This window comes from Myodes glareolus, chromosome 6, assembly GCF_982192425.1.
Source record: "Myodes glareolus chromosome 6, mMyoGla1.1, whole genome shotgun sequence".
Lineage (NCBI taxonomy): Eukaryota > Metazoa > Chordata > Mammalia > Rodentia > Cricetidae > Myodes > Myodes glareolus.
This window is the reverse complement of record NC_142031.1, coordinates 27370685-27389604: the sequence shown is the minus strand read 5'-3', so window position 1 is coordinate 27389604 and position 18920 is coordinate 27370685.

The window sequence follows — 18920 nt, the reverse complement described above, 5'->3', positions numbered from 1 at the left end:
AATTCCTTCCTTGGTTTTGGGAAACCTACATCATAAATCCTCCCCCAGAGGCTCTGTGACCCTTCAGCTAGGAGACCTGAGAGCAGTTTAAAGTCTCTTAGTACCTAGGTCTGCTTCCCCTAAAGCAAAGGAAAAGGGGCCTGGCTTCCACTTCCTCCCAGAGCCAGGGCAGGCTCTCAACAGGCTCAGAAGATTCTGGCCCATATCCTGGCTGCTAAGGTCTGTTCGGCTCAGGCTGTACCAACAGCTAGGGTTGACGTTTTCCAAACTCAGCCTGAAGAAGCTGTATGCTATGATCTTTGACTAGACCCAGCTCACCACAGCCGTTTGCTGGGGTTTGTGAAAGGTAAGTGTGTGGATGGTTCCAAGGACCATCAAGCCTCTGAGTGCTAGTGGGTCCGGAGATGGCTGGTTGTGAAGCCTGCTGCCTGTGCAGACTTGCCTCAAGGGGATGGTCCCCACCCCAAAGCCCTCTATGAAACATTGCCTGTATGAGCCCTTCCTGTGTAAACCAAGCTGGCCTTGAACTCACAGAGATCTGCCTGCTTCTGCCTCCCAAATGCCAGTGTTTTAGGTATGTGCCACCCTTTGAGGCAAATGCATCTCAACCTCACTGGCCTTGAGAAAGCCTGTGTTAAAACACAAGGTGTACAGCATCTGTAAATTAACATTTGACACTGAACACCTGTGTTACACATATGTTCTACATATATGTACTACACATGTTTTACACATAACATGAGCTTGCAAGTGTGTGTGTATAAGGACACTGATGCAAAAGTACAAAAGTGAAACATATACTGTGTGAATGTATGTGCACACACTTAAGTAAAAATAGTGGTAAAAATGCACAAGGTCAGCCTGGAGGTGGCGTAGACCTTTAATCCCAGCACTTGGGGGCAGAGGCAGATAGATCTCTGTGAGGTCAAGGTCAGCTTGATCTACAATTGTAGAACTTGTTGTTCCAGGAATCCCGGGCTACCCACAGAACCCAGTCTATAAAAAAATAAAGAAAAAAAGAAAACAAAACAAACAAGGAAACAAGGTGAAGGGAAAAGAGGAAGCAACACAAAGTTAGTTGAAGAAGCAGGTATAAGATCTGACCTCCTCTGCAGGAGCATCCCGGTAGCCAGACCTAGGAGAATGAGACAGGATGCTGCTGCTGAGAACACTGGGTGGTCCTCTCTGGATGCTAGATGATTGGCCAAGCTTTGGGGAATCTTATTACTGTTGAGTAGATTTCAGTTGGTGGGCTGACAAGGTGATCCCAGCTTTGTTCGCACTGTGGGTCACCTGGATGTCTCACCTCTCTGCTTCTCTCACATCACCTGAGAGACTGGATGCCTCTCAGAAGCCAAGGCAGAGGGCGATGCACTTGGGAGGAAAGAAGGCCACCTTGATCAATTCTACTGGTGCTAACACCCTCCCCCTTTCACTTTCCACTTGGTCCCTAGCCTTCTGCGACAGGTTTGTAATAACTCCCGTCTACACTCAAAGCGTCCTGAGAGGTGGGGTGATGACTGTGGGGCCTCAGGACACAGGTGGTATTTAAAATACCAGTAGATTCAGGCGCAGCCATTAACCTGACAGGAAAATAACTGAAGTATCAGTGATCACATGGCAATTGTTAAAGCTAGGAATGTGGAGGCAGGGGGACCAGCAGTTGAAGTCTTCTTTGGCTACATGGTGGTCTTGAGGCCAGCCTGTGCTACAGCAGAGCCTCTCTCACCAAACCAAAAAGTAAAAGTAAAATCAAAGAGGAGAGCAAGGACTGCTTTTGTCTTGTACAAGACTGAGGGCCCCAAGGCTTCAAAAGTAACATCTGCTGTGAGACACAGGGCATGGGCACAAGTGAGTGTGGCAACAACTGAGGCGGGAGGGCTGCGATCAGCCTTTCCTCATTCTTGAAGCTTTGCTGCCGACACCTCCCAGAAGTAGTCATCAGATTTACACTTTAAATGGACCTCACAGGACCCACCCAGAACCAGCTATGGGGCCTAAGTCAAAGAAAGTGGATCAAGAGTTCAAGCAGGACGTTTTCTGATGGGCGTGGTCGACCGGCAGTTAGAATTCACCAGACCAGCTCAAAAACAAGTAATATAATTTAATAATTGGAAAACAGAGAAAACTCACACGACCGGGATATCCAGCGAGCACAGGGTCAGCCGGGAGAGAGAGAGAGAAACAAGGGGCGGGCACCTGGATTCCCAGGTCCTTGTTCCTTGGCCCCAGGCGGCCGCACCCTAGCCAAATGTGATTAGCTGAGCTTCCCCATCAGTTTTCTGTCAATAAAGCATTCACACCCCTGAAGGCAACACATGTGCGCACACACGTCACACACTTAGCTACTGGCTAGCTGTTCTAGCAAACTAAATCACCACACAATGAAAGGGAGACATGGGTACTGTTCAGCAATGGGCACCAAATCTCTACTTGCCAGTTTTCTAATGAGACTTTAGATTTTTGAAAGTCACAATGGATAGGCCCTCCGTCATCACCAACACCTGGGAAAACCAGGAAGGAGACTGAAGGTTTTTGTTGTTGAATCATGAAGGATCTGTTGCCCCATGCCTCTCCAAACACATGAAAAGATTATGGTTGGAGGTGAGGGCACAGGCCTTTAATCCCATCACTCAGGAGGCAGAGGCAGGCAGATCTCTGTGAGGTCAAGGCCAGCTTGGTCTACAGAGAGGGTGTTCCAGGACAGCCAGAGCCGCACACAGAAACACCCTGTTTGGAAAAATAAAGACAAGATTAGACGAAGGAATCGTATTTTAGCCTAGGCTTGGGAGAATCAGGTAAAAACCATCCTTGTCAAGAAAACGTCCTCCTTTTTTTCCAAAGGGATAGGTATTTGGGGTGGGTCTCTGGAGTGCTGGGCAGAATATTCCAACACTAGGTAGTTTTTGTTCCAGGACATGTTCTTTGAGGTCTTTGGCCAGCAGAACCAATCCTTTGCTTCAAAATCATTATTGCCCCCACCCCTGTGCCTGATAACACACTAGCTTTAGTACTGTAATCGCCCCCCACAAGATAGAAAATGAAATGTCCCATGAAAGGCCCACTGCAGGCAGACAGAAGGGCAGAAATATGTAGAGGGACATGGTGTGCTATGTCCCACCAAGGAATGTTCTTTTCTTCCTCAAAGAACAGGTTCTTTTTATGGTGTGGGAGAATTGTCTGTATTCTGTCAATCATGTATTTTAATAAAATGCTGATTGGCCAGGCAGAAAGTATAGGTGGGTCAACCAGACAGGAAGTAGAGGCCGGGCAATTAGAACAGGAATATTCTGGGAAGCAGGAAGCTTCCTCCGCCACTCCTGCGCAGACCACCAAAGAGGCAACATGTGAGCTGCCACGCTGAGAAAGGTACTGAGCCATGTGGCTAACATAGATAATGATAATGGATTAATATAAGTTACAAGGACTAATAAGAAGCCTGACTTAATGGGCCAATCAGCTTTTTAACTTATAGAGATCTCTGTGTGATTGATTTTCTCTGGGACTTGCCGGCTGTCGGGTACTGGGCAGGAACAGATACCCTAACAAGCAGGTCCTCATGTTACATATGGCACCCACGTGGATAACTGAATCCACAGAAAGCTTGAGAAAGCTTGGAAAAGAATAGAGTAAAGCATGTTTTTTTGGTAACAGCAATTTCTCAGGTCTGCTCTGCTTGCTATAGAGGCAAGCAAATACTCTCATCTAAGAGAGGCTTTCTGACTCAGCTTTAACTGCAAACTCCTGCAGCTCTTTTAAGAGGTCCTGCCACGAAACACTTAAACAGTGTTGATGAAAAGCTAAATGCATGCTTTTCGGGTTTTCAGCAATAGCAGGAAAAAAGCTGTGCCGTTTTAAAATGCCGGCTTTCTGGGCTGTCCTGCCAGGACAAACTCTGACTCTTGCAGGCAGACAGTCTGACTGATTTGTGGTCTTGTGAGCAGAATGCTGCAGCTTGCTTGCTGGCAGGGACCTTGAAATACTGTAGAGTTGTGACGATAAAAATGGCTCTGGCGGCACCTCTGCCACAAGGCTGGAAAGCTAAGGAATGGGCTAGATCTAGCTGTCAAAGCCACGGCTTAGTAAATTAAAGGCTCATGTGATCAGAAAAAGAGAGATATACAGTAAAGAGAGATTCAAAGAGGAAGAAAACTTCTAAATGGTTTACAGTGTGTTAAAAATATATGCAGGATAAAAGTTAAAGTTCTTAAAGTAAAAAGAAAGTAGTTGGGTGTGGTGGTACACACCTTTAATCCCAACACTTGGGAGGCAGAGGTACATTGACCTCTGTGACTTCAAGGGGCAGAGGTACATTGACCTCTGTGACTTTAAGGTGTGATAGCACATACCTTTAATCCCAATGTCTGGGAGTCAGAGACAGACAGATCTCTGTGAGTTCAGGGTGTGGTAGCACACACCTTTAATCCTAGCACTGGGGAGGCAGAGACAGGTTGATCTCTGTGAGGTCAAGGACAGCCTGGTCTACAGAGTTATTCCAGGACAAAGATATACAGAGAACCTGTCTCAAAAAGTAAAAGTAAAAATAAAAGAAATAGAAGTTAAAATAAAGCCGCATAAAGGTGGAAAATACACAGAGAATCTTGATACTGTATGCTATTATGCTCTCTTTGAATTGTTTGAATGCTGAGGAAGGAGCAACAGCTGCTAAAAGATATTTGTTTATAAATGCTGCTGAACTAACCCAAGATAGGTATTATGAAAATACCTTGGCTTCATAACTAAAGTCAAAAGGTATGTTACTTTGGAGAAGAGATTTTGCTTTTGTTTCCACAGGAAATGAGAGGCTGTGGATTCATTCTTAATTTAAAAAAATCAGGTTCAATCAAGGAAGACCACCTGAGAAATCTCCGGTAGGAACAGATGGCCTGGATACAAAGTTCTACATCCAAAACAGATTCAGGACTGCTGCCTGTGGTGATCAAGACTCACAGGTTACTCCAGTCAGGACTTGATGATAATTTTCTTTAGTTCCCCATAAGATTATCAGCACCCCCAACCAGCAGGAAGTAGCCTGGAATACTACGCCCACATTCCCAACAAATGGACTATGGGTATTTTGTTTGTTTAAAAAAAAAAGAGGGAAATGGTGTGGGAGAATTGTCTGTATTCTGTCAATCATGTATTTTAATAAAATGCTGATTGGCCAGGCAGAAAGTATAGGTGGGTCAACCAGACAGGAAGTAGAGGCGGGGCGATGAGAACAGGAATATTCTGGGAAGCAGGAAGCTCCCTCTGCCATTCCTTCCCAGACCACCGAAGATGCAACATGTGAGCTGACAGCTGAAAAAGGTACCAAGCCATATGGCTAACATAGATGAGAATAATGGGTTAATATAAGCTATAAAAGTTAACAAGAAACCTGAGCTAATGGGCCAATCAGCTTTATAACTTATAGAGATCTCGGTGTGATTGATTTTCTCTGGGACTTGCCGGTTGTGGGGTACCAGGCGGGAACAGATACCCCAACAAGCCGGTCCTCATGTTACATTTTTAGACTTTCATTTATTCTTTTCAGCTGCCCTGTTCCATACATAGTATCAAAAAAAATGGGATCTTGTCTCTGACTCTTGCCAGTCAAGATAACCACCTATGAGGACCATTTTTGCTAAAGCCCAGGGACACATGTGTGCCCTATTTTAAGACATCAGCTAGGTAAGCTGTGGTGATGCAGGCCTTTAATACCAGCATTTGGGAGGCAGAGCCAGTCAGATTTCTGAGTTCAATCTGGTCTACAGAAAAAGTTCTAGAATAGCCAGAGCTACACAGAGAAACCCTGTCTTGAAAAAAACCCACCCTCCTCCCACAGAGAGAGAGAGAGAGAGAGAGAGAGAGAGAGAGAGAGAGAAGAAAAAAGAGAGACCATCCAATGATCCCATGTCCAATGTGGCTTTTCAGTCCTCGGAATAGGAGTCTGCATGACTTGTCATATAAATATAAAGGAAGGGGCTGAATGGAAAAGGGGAACTGAGGGACTTGGAATCAGTGGGCTGGAGTTAGTGAGTTCAGAAGGAATGTATTTCAAGTTCATGTACATGTATGGAAATGTCACTGTGTGATTTCTTACTGATGTTGTGTAGTTAACATAAACTAAATCATTTTTAACTGTAAAAAACAAGAAAATCAAATGAAAATGACATAATAAACAAAGAATAAAAGTGGAAGATCATGAAAAAAATAATAAGCACAACCATTCCTGAAACCAATAAATGAGTAAAACATGAAAGCCACAGTCTCAGAAGGAAACTCAGTCTGCTGAGATTCATAGCTCTTCAAAGTCCTCGTGGAGCTCACTGGTGTAGGGATTCATCAACCAACAGCTACCACACTGTATGGACAGACACCAGCCCTAGTGTGTTCTGTGTATGGCCAGGTGTCTGCCATTCCTCGCAAAGGCTCTTTGTGACATCATAGCACATGAACTAACCATGTCTGGGCACAAACCACACTAATTTCCTCAGTTTCTGCACTCACAGAGAGGGAAGGCGTGGTAGCAGGAAAGGCAGGTAGCTAGGGCAATAGGGAAAACTGTGGAGGCTGGTTACATCCAGTTCTCCCTTGTGGCCAGTGACTCACTTCTGGCCAGTCTTAAGGTCCATACCTTCCCCAAACAGTGCCACCTGCTGATGCTCAATGTTCAAACTCATGATTCTTTGTGGCAAATCTACCATCAAAACCATAGAAGGATACTGTACACTTTAATAATAATAGAATAAATGGGGGTTTGCCAGCAACAGGCTCCAGAGTGCTGTCCTTCAGTGGGTGTGGACGCTGATTTTCACCTACTAGTGGACAATTAGCAGGGCTCCCTTTTCATTAGCTCCCTAATGCTCTAATAACTATCTCCTTACAAAGCTCATCATAGGCATACTCGAGAAAGTCAATTCCTTCTCATTAGACTCAGATTACGGGGAAATGGATGGTGGTCTCTGGCTGACAATGGGATGCTGTGATGGCTAATCTTTGTTGTCAACTTGAGCATGTTAGGAATTAACTGAAACCCATGCAGTTGTGTGCACCTGAGAGGGATTTTCTTTGGTTGAATTAGTTGAGGTGGAGACTCTGCCTAAATCTGGATCATCTGAGTCAGTGGATCCACTCTGAAACCGGGTTTCACCTTCAGGTGGCAGCCCACACAGAAAGACATGGAAAAAGGCAGTTGGTGCTTTTTCTGTCTGCTTGCCCTCACGCTCACTGGCAAGTTTATCTATTCTGAGCCCTTCCTTAGCTGGAGTTAGAACCCACTTCTTCCGGATTCCTATGTGGACTGAAAACTGGAAGCTCTCTAGGATCTTCCTGCAATACCAGCACCAGATTGGGTCTGTTAAGTCACCCAGTATCTTAGTTATTGTTCTATCTCTGTGAAGAGACACTATGGCCAAGGCAGTTTGTAAAAGGGAAGCATTTACTGGGGACCCGCTTATAGTTTCAGAGGATTGGCCCAGGACTGCCATAGCAGGGACCATGGTATCAGGCATGCATGGCATTATGGCAGATTACATCTGACCTGTAGGGGAGAGAGGTGGAGGGGGGAGGAGAGAGAGAGAGAGGGAGACAGAGACAGAGACAGAGAGACAGAGAGAGAGAGAGACAGAGAGAGACAGAGAGACAGAGAGACAGAGAGACAGAGATCAGGCCTGGCCTCACTTTTGAAACCTCAAAGCCATCCCCAGTTACACACCTCCTCCAACAATGCCACAGCTCCTCGTCCTTATGAAACACTAACTTGGAACCAAATACGAAAACTCAAAACATGCGAACCCCTGGTGGGCACCTGTGCTCTCATGCATATAACCAGTTTCAGTTCTCCAGAAGACAGTGAGTTGATATACTGAAAATGAGCAAGAAAAAAGTTGCTGGCTGGTGGTGGTCCTCCCTTTAATACCAGCACTTGGAAGCCAGAGGCCAGCAGATCTTTGAGTTTAAGGTCAACCTGGTATATAGTTTGTTTGTGGACTGCCAGGTCTACACAGAGAATCCTATATTGAAAAACCAAAAAAAAAAAAAAAAGTCAATCAGAATTGTCTATATATCTTTTCCCATAGCTGTGGGTGATAGAGCCACATCCAGGCATTCTGTTTTCTTCCTGATCTCCAAAAATTCCTCACTTGGTAAATTATAAAAAAATGGAAATTGATTACTTGTGGTCCTGGAAGTTGGCAAGTCAGGATTAAGGCTCCAGCAGATTGTGGGTGGAGTGAGGGCTGCTTTCCCACCTACTATGGTTCTGTGTTGTGTTTTCCCACATGGCTAAGAGAGTAATTGAATTCAGTCATATGAATATAATGTTTCCCTGTCTCAGGCCCAAATCTCCCTCAGGAGGTTCAATTCCCGTGACCTAACGCTAACCCTGAACATAGGAGCATAGGAGCCTCTCTACTCACTGCAAGGGTATTCCTGATCTTCATGACCCCAGCCATAAAACAACTCAGGGAATTTTTATTTATGGAGGATCTTCTGAAATCTGTTGTCTCAGCTCATCATGGCAGCTAAATTCCTGTATGAGCCTTGAAGAAACCCAAGGATGAACCATTAGATGGAACCCCAGAAACTGACACAGGTCATAAACCTCCTAAGACAAGCATATTCCTGCACCCCAATGCTGACTTTACTAAACCCTTTCTCCGCATGTGTAGGACTGACAGGGGCTAGCACTGGGTGTTTATTATTTTTATTGTATGTGTGTGAGTTGTCAGGTCCAAAGGAAACTCCATTTCCTCAAATTCCAGAAGGGACAAATGGCTATCTGAAGTGCCTATTAGCATGCCAAAGTGCATGCTGGCCTTCAGGGTCCCTCAGTATCATAAATACCCGTTACACATTTCAGAGTCCATGCATTCTCCTGGCCTTTTCCACTTCCTCCCCTTCCCTAAACTCCTTCCAGCTCATGGGTCTTCCCTCAGCTACTCATTCACTTTGAGACACGGCTATTTTGCCCCTCTTCTCTTTCTCTCTCCCTATCTCTCTCTGTCCCTCCTCCTCTCCTCCTCTCTCTGCTTTCTTTCAGTTTCTCTCTCTCTGTTTCTTCTTCTTCTTCTTCTTCTTCTTCTTCTTCTTCTTCTTCTTCTTCTTCTTCTTCTTCTTCTTCTTTTCTTCTTCTTCCTCTACTTCTTCTTCTTCTTCTTTTCTTCTTCTTCTTCTTCTTCTTCTTCTTCTTCTTCTTCCTTTTCCTCTTCCTCCTCTTCTTCCTCTTTCTCCTCTTCCTCTTCCTCCTCTTCCTCCTCTTCCTCCTCCTCCTCCTCCTCCTCCTCCTCCTCCTCCTCCTCCTCCTCCTCCTCCTCTTCTTCTTCTTCTTCTTCTTCTTCTTCTTCTTCTTCTTCTTCTTCTTCTTCTTCTTCTTCCTCTCTCTCTCTCTCTCTCTCTCTCTCTCTCTCTCTCTCCTCTCACGTACAATAAACACCTTCCCCTTAACCATACTATGGAGTAGTCATGTTGTCAGTTTATACACGAGTGTTTTTCCTACATGTATGTGCACCATGTGCACGCCTAGTGCTTGTGAAGGTCGGACAAGGGTGCTAGATTCCCTAGAACTGGAGTTCCATGGTTGTGAGCCATCATTGTGGGAATTGGGCCTAGGACCTCTGCAAGAACAGCAAGTACACTTAACTGTTGAGCCATTTCTCTCCAGTTCCATAGCACTGGACATTCCAGCACAAGTTTTGGGGCCTCCCAGCATCAGTCACTTACTGTTCTTAAATACTAAAGATTCCTTTCAGGCTTAATAGAGAAGCATTAATGGATCTCAGAAATGTTCTGTAGCCAAATTTGAAAGGGCGGAATCTCTGAACTCAGCAGTTTGGTTCAAGATAAGATATCAAGTTACAGCTAGAATTACTTTGTGCCTGATTGGCAGCCGATCTGATTGTACTGCCCTACCTTAGCACTACCATGAAGTAGGAGTTTAGCTGCTTAGTGAAGTTACAGGGCAGATTATAAGTACATGACTCTAGTTGCCTTAAGCCAGGGATGGAAGAAGCTGTGGAGGAGCATGACAAATCCCCTCTGTAGCTGCAAACACAGCACTTACGCAGGAATTTCCATGTGTTCAACATCTGACTGCTCCCATAAAATCCTGTCCTCTTGGGTTTTTACAGAGGCTTTGTTACATTGCTGTGATTATCTAAACTGTTGTTTGCTGAAGATCAACTTGACCTTAGACATTGGCCTGCTCCCCTAGGATTGGCTGAAAGTCCTAACTCTGTTTTCCCTTGAGCAGCCCCATCCTGAAGCTCCATGGGGCTGCCAGCCCTCAGTTAGCTGATAAATATACCTAAAAACACATCTCTGCAGGTTCTAGGAAATTGAGCAGTGATTAGAGCAGAGAAATACTTGACAATATCCTAAAGCACTTTGAATTTCCAGCACAAAACAGGGACAGCCTTGTGAAGGTCAGATAACTGGGAAAGATGACAGGCCGTCCTAATTTCTTTCTGTTCAACTTTCCCTCTAACAGTCTGATAAAGATCACTAGAGAATTTTTTTTTTAAATCCCCTGTGTTTCCTAATTTAGACTGGCTTGGCAGATTCCAGGCAGTTTGCTAGTGGAGGAAAGTACAGAGCGAAGCTTATAATTTTAGGGCAAGGAAGTCAGGGTGAGACAGTGAAAAGTTACTCATACACGAATAAAGATTCTGAGGACTCTCCATATTCTAAACACGGTCATTGCCTCAGGCAACGGCATGTGGGTTGAGCCCAAAGCAACAGGGGTGATGTCAGTGTGGTTGGGGACTCATGCTCCAGGCAGAGCAACAGGTGACATCACCACCCAGAGGGCCCAGTGAGGTCAGACTCCAGCGAGGCCTCTTCGTAGTCCCTAGACTACATTGCCTGCTAGAGCAGCAAACACAGAAAGAATGGCCAGAGTTCCCTTCAGGGTTCAGTCTGTGTTCTTTCCAGTACCTCCTGCCTGCACAGACCCTCCCAAGATGTGGGAAGAGCCCGCAGGAAGGAAGGGTGTTGATAACCCAGGAGGTTTAGGCCTTGTTGGGGGCATATGTCTCCCCCTAGGAACTCTTCCACTAGGGCTAGGTGTGGTGTCACACTTACTAGACCAGGAGTCAGAAGCTGCTCAGCAGGACAGGGACCCAAACCAGCAGTTCTCAGATGGTCTTTGCTGGAGGCCAGGGTGTCTGCACAGAGCTCTTGTTTCCTCTAAATGAGTCCCTCTGCCTGGAGGCTGTATGCGGCTAAGTGACTGACACTGGCAGAGGCACCGGGAAACCTGAGAGGGACACTGAATTTACCAGCAGTATTGCCCCTCCCCCAAGCTAACCTTAGTGTCTTCGGGCTGCCATGCTGCGATGAGACACCATGACCAAAGCAATTTCAGGACGAAAGGATTTGTTGACTTCTGCTTCCACATTGCTGTTCATCACTGAAAGAAGTCAGGATAGGAACTCAAACAGGGTGGGAACCTGGAGGCATGGGTTGATGCAGAAGCCATGAAGGAGTGTAGTTTACTTACTATCTTGTTCTGCACAAATTGCTCAACCTGTTTTTGTATAGCACCCAGGACTACTTGCCAAGGAGTGGCACCATCCACAATGGGCTGGGCCCTCCCTCATCAATCAATAAGAAAATGTCCTATAGGCTTGCTTGCCTACACCCAATCTTATGAAGGCTGTAGAAAAAAAAAGAAAAGAAAAAACAATAAATAATAAAAATAAATATCAACAGGGGCTGCACAGATGACTCGGTTAAGAGGATGTGCTGCTCTTTCAGAGAACCCAAGTTCAGTTCCCAGAACCCAGGTTGGATGTCTCACAACTCCCTATAATTCCCTCTCTAGGGTCAAGAATGGAATTGAGACCAAGATGAAGAAAAGGTGGGGTGTGGCTTGTTGGTTTGTATTCCAAATTTCTGTGTCACTTAAAAGACCGTTGCTAAAGTGGTAGAGCCAAGCAGGTGAATAATAATAGGATCATTTTTTTTTCTGTCAGGCAGTGGTGATGCATGCCTTTAATCCCAGCAGTCAGGAGGCAGAGGCAGGCGAATCTCTGTGAGTTCGAGGCCAGCCTGGTCTATAAGAGCTAGTTCCAGTACAGGCTCCAAACCTACAGAGAAACCCTGTCTCAAAAAACCAAAACCAAACAAACAGATTATTTTTCTTAAGTACTTTGCTTCTACCAATCAGTTTACCAATATAAGCTGGACACCATCATCAAATTCATAAAATGGGAAACTCTATTGAGATTAACAATTACCAAATCACAGGACTAGAGCCATGATAAACACCTAAGAGGTAAGCCTTGAGAATACCTGTGAAAGGTTGTCTAGATTAGGGTTAGCCTCTGGGAGTAACTGTGAAGGGTTGTTTTATTAGGTTGACTGATGTGGAAAGACCCATTAACTGTGGGTGGTACCATCATCTTGGCCTGTACAAAATGGAGAGGGCAAATTGAGTCCGAGCAAACACGTGCCAATTCATTGCTCTCTTCTAACTGTGGGTGTCATGTGACCAGCCACTCTCAAATCCCATTGCCTTGACTCCTCCTCCACATCCCACTTTGTCTGCTGGGATGGTCTGTAGCCTGAAACTGGGAGCCGGGACAAACCCTTTCTCCCTGACGCTGCTTTTGTCAGTATAATTTGCCACAGTAACTGACAGGGAAACAAGACAGGGACCTAGTAGAATTGACAAAATCTAGACTGCTTGACACCAGTCTGTGCTCTCAGGCCCTCTGCAGTAAAGGACAGAGCTGACCTAATGGTGGAGACAGTAAAAATGTCACCTGGGAGCTTCTGGGTAGACACAGGAGGCTGAGCCAAGAGGGAAAATTAGATCATAGGAAAAGACAGGCAGAGGGAAGGGTGACCCTGGAGAGGAGTCTTACAGAATGAACAGCAGCAAAACAATGTCAAGAACAGAGGCTGAAGCTGGAGAGATGGGCCAGCAGTTTAGAACATACACTGCTCTTGCAGAGAACCTGAGTTGGTGCTCAACACCCACATTGGATGGCTCACAACTGGCTATGACCTCAACACCCGGGGATAAAGACTGGAAACATGCCTTCGGATGGGCACTTGGAGGGTTTAAGATCATCTTTGCCAAGTAGTTTCCTGGGAGTGATTTTCTTTCTTCCTACTGAGTATTGAACACAATACCTTGGGGTGCTAAATGCACTTTACCACTGAATTTCATAACTCAGTGATTCTAATTTCATAACTCACTATTTCTAATTCTTAAAACTACCCAAGCTGTTGACGTGGGTCTTTGAGAACGATGGCACTTTCCTCAACTCAGATGTGCAAGACTTAGGATGCTAGACACTCACTGATCACTGTGAGGTCTCAGAGAAACCAGGGACAAACGGCTGAGGTATCTATTTAACATATCAAACGCTGGCCACCAGTCTCTCTGGGCATCACAAGTACCTATTACAGAGTCCTGGCTCCTCTCAGCACTTCTCACCACCACCCCCACTTTAAACCACTTCAAAGTCCCTGAGCTTTGTTTCCCTCCCCCCACTTTCTGATCCCTATATAACAGCCATTTGGTTCTCCTGTTGGTCCTTGGCTACTCTCTGTCCATTTTCCCTCTTTCTTCGTCCCTGTCTCTTCTCTTCATCTCTCAATCTCTTCCTTCTTCTGTCATGGCCATGTTCAGCCTGAACTCTTCAGATGCCTCTGACTGTTCTCTGCCTTGTACCTACAATAAAAACCTTCTCAACTGACCAAAGAACAGCCATGTCCTCATTTTCATTCAGTCACCAGAAGTGAACCTGAGACTGACTCCCCAGCTCATGGTTTCAAGCAGCTGAAGATTGAAGACATGACCTGGAGTTAAGCGCAGTGAGTGCAAAGCCTTATTAAGGAGCATGAAGGGAAAAATGGAACCCCCAACCGTGGGAGGGGATCCAAGAGGGGAAAAGCCCCTGAGCTGCTTTCCAAGGGTTTTTTTTACAGGACTTATGAGAGAAGTTAAACAAAGATTCAAGTGATTTTGGTAGAGACTGGTTAATTCTCTGGGCTTATCATAAGTCTAACCAATGGAGGACCCAAGGCTCTGGGCATGTTTTCCTGACCCAGCCAGTGAGATGATCATAGGTCCCTCAACCAGCATGAGAGGTAGCCACACTTTGAAGCCCCCTCTGCCCTTCTATGACGTTTTGTTCGTCTTGATTTTCTGCTGACCATCTGTCTTGGTGGGTGTTTTACTCATCTGGCAGGTGCTGCTGGTCTTAGTCTTTCGATGGAGTAATTAGACTAACCTCTCTTTGTTTCAAGTTTACATAACTAGTTTGTCATTTACCAAGGAGCTAACTCCTGTCACAGCTACTAAACTGCAGTCTTTTCTTGGTTTCTTCCTCTTTTGCTCCTAATCCATGGTGAAGTCTAGGTGGTTTCTTTTCAGGAAGAGGGGGAAGTGTTTTGTTAAAAATCATTATTACTTATCATTTAGTTATTGAATTTAGATATACCAAAATAAGGCAGCGGTTCTTCATATATGTTCTCCAGGGAAGGAGGCTTTGGGGGAACCAGCTGGCTTGCTGACACTGGTTCTGCCCCTGGAGCTCTGTTCTTCCTCTTCTCTGGTCAACTTGACAATCTCATACCCAACTGCAAACCCTTGTATTTTTCACCTCCAGTGTTCCCAATAACATGCTTCTAACTCCAAAATTCCTCTTAATACTAATATCTGTTCATATTGCTCAGTATAGATTTTAATTCTATTTTACGTAAGAGAATGCTGCAGCCATGATTTAATCAGTCTAGTCCCCTGATCAGTGGAGGACCAGGAAGGCAGAAGGAAGTTTTCTAGATGCCATAGAAATTGGGAGAAGGATAGAATTAAAGTGCAGATTCCGTAGAGATTAGACAGAGGTAAAGGTAGACAGATGAGAATCAGAATGAGGGACCTAACAGTTTTCTATCCCTGTAGGTAGATGTTTATGGCTTTTTTTCCCCTTAGTGTTGGGAGTATACATGGCTAATGAGGTGAAAAGTCTGGTCATGAACACACTGAGTATCCAGCAGGAGCAACCCAGTCAAGGCAGAAGGGATTCATGCAGTTTTTATTTTGGTTTGTTTTTTGAAGTTGACATAAACTAGAGGCATCTGGGAAGAGGGAACCTTAATAAGAAACTGCCTTCATCAGACTGCCCATAGGCAAGCATGTGATTCATTTTCATGATTAATGACTGATGGATAGGAGCTCACAACCAACTGAAACTCCAATTCCAGGGGGTCTGACTCTCTTTCAACCTCTCCAGATACCCCACACATGTAATACACACACACACACACACACACACACAGACACACAGACACACACACACACACACACACACACACACGAACACACACAGGCACACCTAACCTACAGAGAAAGATAAAATAAATCTTAAAAATAAGTGAATTCAGAAAATTGTTTTAAGTTTCTAGATGTGTCTGATATCATTGCCTATTGGATCAGTGGGAACCTTAAAATAAAACACAAATTCTCTCCAAGTTATGTTTCCCTTCACCACACTAAAGGAGCGGGCAACAACATCTCAGAAGATGGGGTGGAAAAGCAGTGGCGGGTGGAGAAGGGTGCTGTGAAGTGCTGTCTTCTGGAAGTGACCCACAGCCACTAACTGAACCCGCACAAGATCAAGTCAACAATACAGGTCAGCATTGCAATAGGCAGCACTAACTGGACACTGTATGTCATTAGCAAAGAAAAAAGGAGAGGATGTGAAAGGTTGAAGGGATGTGTTGGGTGCCTTGGAGCAAAGAGATAGCTGGGAGAGCATATGATCAAGGCACAGTGTTTTTATGTATGAACTTGTCAAAGAATAAATATATACTACTCTATTAAAAACACAGTGTAGAGACACACACTTGTCATCCTATCACTCAGGAGGCAGAAGCAGGGGGTTCACTATGAATTTGATGCCAGCTTGGGCTATTGAGAGAAATCCTATCTAAAAGTATTTTTAAATATTATTGTTCTATGTATCTAAGTATTCACCTATCACTTACCTATTTATTTATTTAGCAACATGTAGTTCAGCTTGACCTTTGACTTCATATGCAGTGCAGGCTGACTTTGAACTCCTCCTAACCCTCCTGCTCCACCTCCTGAACCCCGGGATTAACGCATGCGGTAGACTCAGAGATTTGAATACTTGATCACCAGGGAGTAGCATTATTTGAAAGAAGTAGGAGGTGGAAGTGCATCAGTGGGGGTGGCCTTTGAGGTTTCAAAAAGTTCATTTCCAGCCAGGAGTCTCTCTTCCTGCCCTCTGCATGTAGATCAGGATACAGCACTCTCAGTTACTTCTCCACCGCCATGTCTGCCTGCATGCCTCCATGCTCCTCACCACAATGGACTAAACCTCTGAAGCTGTAAGCAAGCACCAATTAAATGCCTTCTTTTTATAAGAGTTGATGTGATCATGGTGTCTTCACAGCGGTGGAACATTGACCAAGAAACCCAATGTGTATAGTGACAGGAACTGAATCCAGGTGTTTATGCTTGCTGGGTAGGTGAGCATTCTACCAATTTAAGTACACTTTAGTCCTATCTTTATCTTAAAATTAATTCTTTTTCCTCCTTTACAGTGCTGGTGATTAAGCTCAGGGCATTATGCATGCTACGTAAGTACCCTACCACTGAGATACACCCTCTTAAAAATTAATTTGTTTAAATTGTATTTGGTGGTACACACCTTTAATCTCAGCACTCAGAGGCAGCAGGTGGATCTCTGTGAGTTCAAGGCCAGCCTGGTCTACATGGGAAGTTCTGTGACATTGAGAGCTACATAATGAGACCATGTTTCCAAAAAAAAAATGTATTTAGCAGAGCTGTGGATGGAAGTTAGGCTTCAGCCATGCACAGTCACCTGCGCTATATATGTGCCATATCACTAAGCCATACTCTCAATTTTATAGTTTGTAAAGCGTAAAATAAAGGTGTTATGGTAAAAATAAAATGGCACCGTTCCCCGAGTGGTGGCAGTGGGCAGTGGGCATGAAACCACAGCGGGCCATGAAAGCAGCCAGTCCCAGGCAGGGAGCCGTGTGGCAGCGGGTGAGAGACAGAGACACGCCATGCAGAGAAAGTGGATATTTATTTAGTAGGTTATGGAGAGGAAAAGGAAAGGAGGGGAGGGGAGAAGGAGGAAGAGAGAGGCAGAGAGAGAGAGAGACAGAGACAGAGAGAGAGAGAGAGAGAGAAATAGAGGAAGGGAAGGGAAGAAGTGGGAAGAAGGGAGAGAGGCAGAAAGGAAGAAACTCAGGCTGGAAGCAGAAGGAAGACTTGCCTCAATGGATAGAGGGAGTGGGTGGGGCTTGTTTCTTAAAGGGACAGGACAAACCATTTCAAAAGTTATCACAGTTGGATCTTCTGGTATAGATATCTGCTCCCTGCTAATGTTGAAAATGACTCACAGTATTAGTTCATACAAAGTATTTACCCAGTGCATCTCTGTTTTTGAGATAGTCTGGCCTTATATTCGCACACACACACACACACACACACACACACACACACACACACACACGACTTTAAATTCTGTGTTTTAAAGAATCAAATCTCTATCTATCTATCTATCTATCTATCTATCTATCTATCTATCTATCTATCTATCTATCATTTTCCCATTTATGATCTGTAGTTAAGGTCTCATGTAGCCCTGGCTGGCCTATAACTCCGTAAGTAGTGGAGGGTGACCTTGCATTCCTGGTCTTCTGGCCTCTACCTTTAAGTGACTATGCAGTGCTCAACCCTAAATGCAACATCTATGTCAATCCTCGCCTTACCAAGGCTCAGGGAGCATAGCAGAAGAAGGGGTGAAAAGAGTATAAGAGCCAGATCTTTGACAGACATGCTGTGAAATGCAGTTTTCTGGGCATGGCATGACCATGTGCTCATGAACTCACTGAAGGTAGAGTTCTGTATTAGCTGCTAGGAGGCACACACCCTTGTTAATAAGATGCTGTACCTCTGACCTCTTTGCTATCTCAAACAAATGAATAAAAACAAGCAAAAACAAACCCAACTAAACACAACAACAAACAAACAAAACCATCCAACCAAACACAAAATGTACATTACCATACACATCTGGCTTATCTGGCTTCCAGATCAGTTTGCTTCCTGGAGGAAAAGATTTTTGCTGAGTAAAATGCTAAACTGGGAACCAAAAAGTACCCTGTGACATATATTTCAAGAGATCTTTAGAAGTATGAACGACTCCAAGTCCTTAATCTTCGCACTGGGTTGAAATGTTTCAAGCATGAGTAATGGGCTCAAATGAGGACAGCCAGGGAGTGTGTGGAATCTGACAGGTTTAGCAGCTTGTTTCTTCCTGCAAACTTGGAATGCTTTTTGCTGTCTGTTTACTGTTACTGTATTTCTCGTTAAGAACCACCATGTTCTAGAGGAAGCTGAGTATGCGCGAGAGAAATAAAGTTGCTGTCCTTTTGCCTTGGGCTGTCTGTTTACTGTTACTGTATTTCTCGTTAAGAACCACCATGTTCTAGAGGAAGCTGAGTATGTGCGAGAGAAATAAAGTTGCTGTCCTTTTGCCTTGGGCTGTATCTTTCTAGTACTCCTTACTGCGACCTCTGCTCACAGATTTTTGGGTATTTTTCTGGAAATATTTTACCTCTAAAATGTTGAATTTATATATGTATACATATGACTTTTTATTTGCCCTTTTACAACAGGCTCTCATGTAGCACAGGCTAGCCTCTAATTCGCATTCAGCTCCCAAGAGCTGGAATTACAGGCATGTGCTACCATGCCCAGCTATATATGAATATTTTTTTTTTCTTAAAAAAAGGAGAGAGGTCATGAAGAAATGGCTCAACAGTTAACAGTTAACAGTTAACAGTACTTATTGTTTTTGCAGAGGACTGGGAACCTGGGTTTGGTTCCCAGAACTCACATGGCAGCTTATAACCATCTTTAA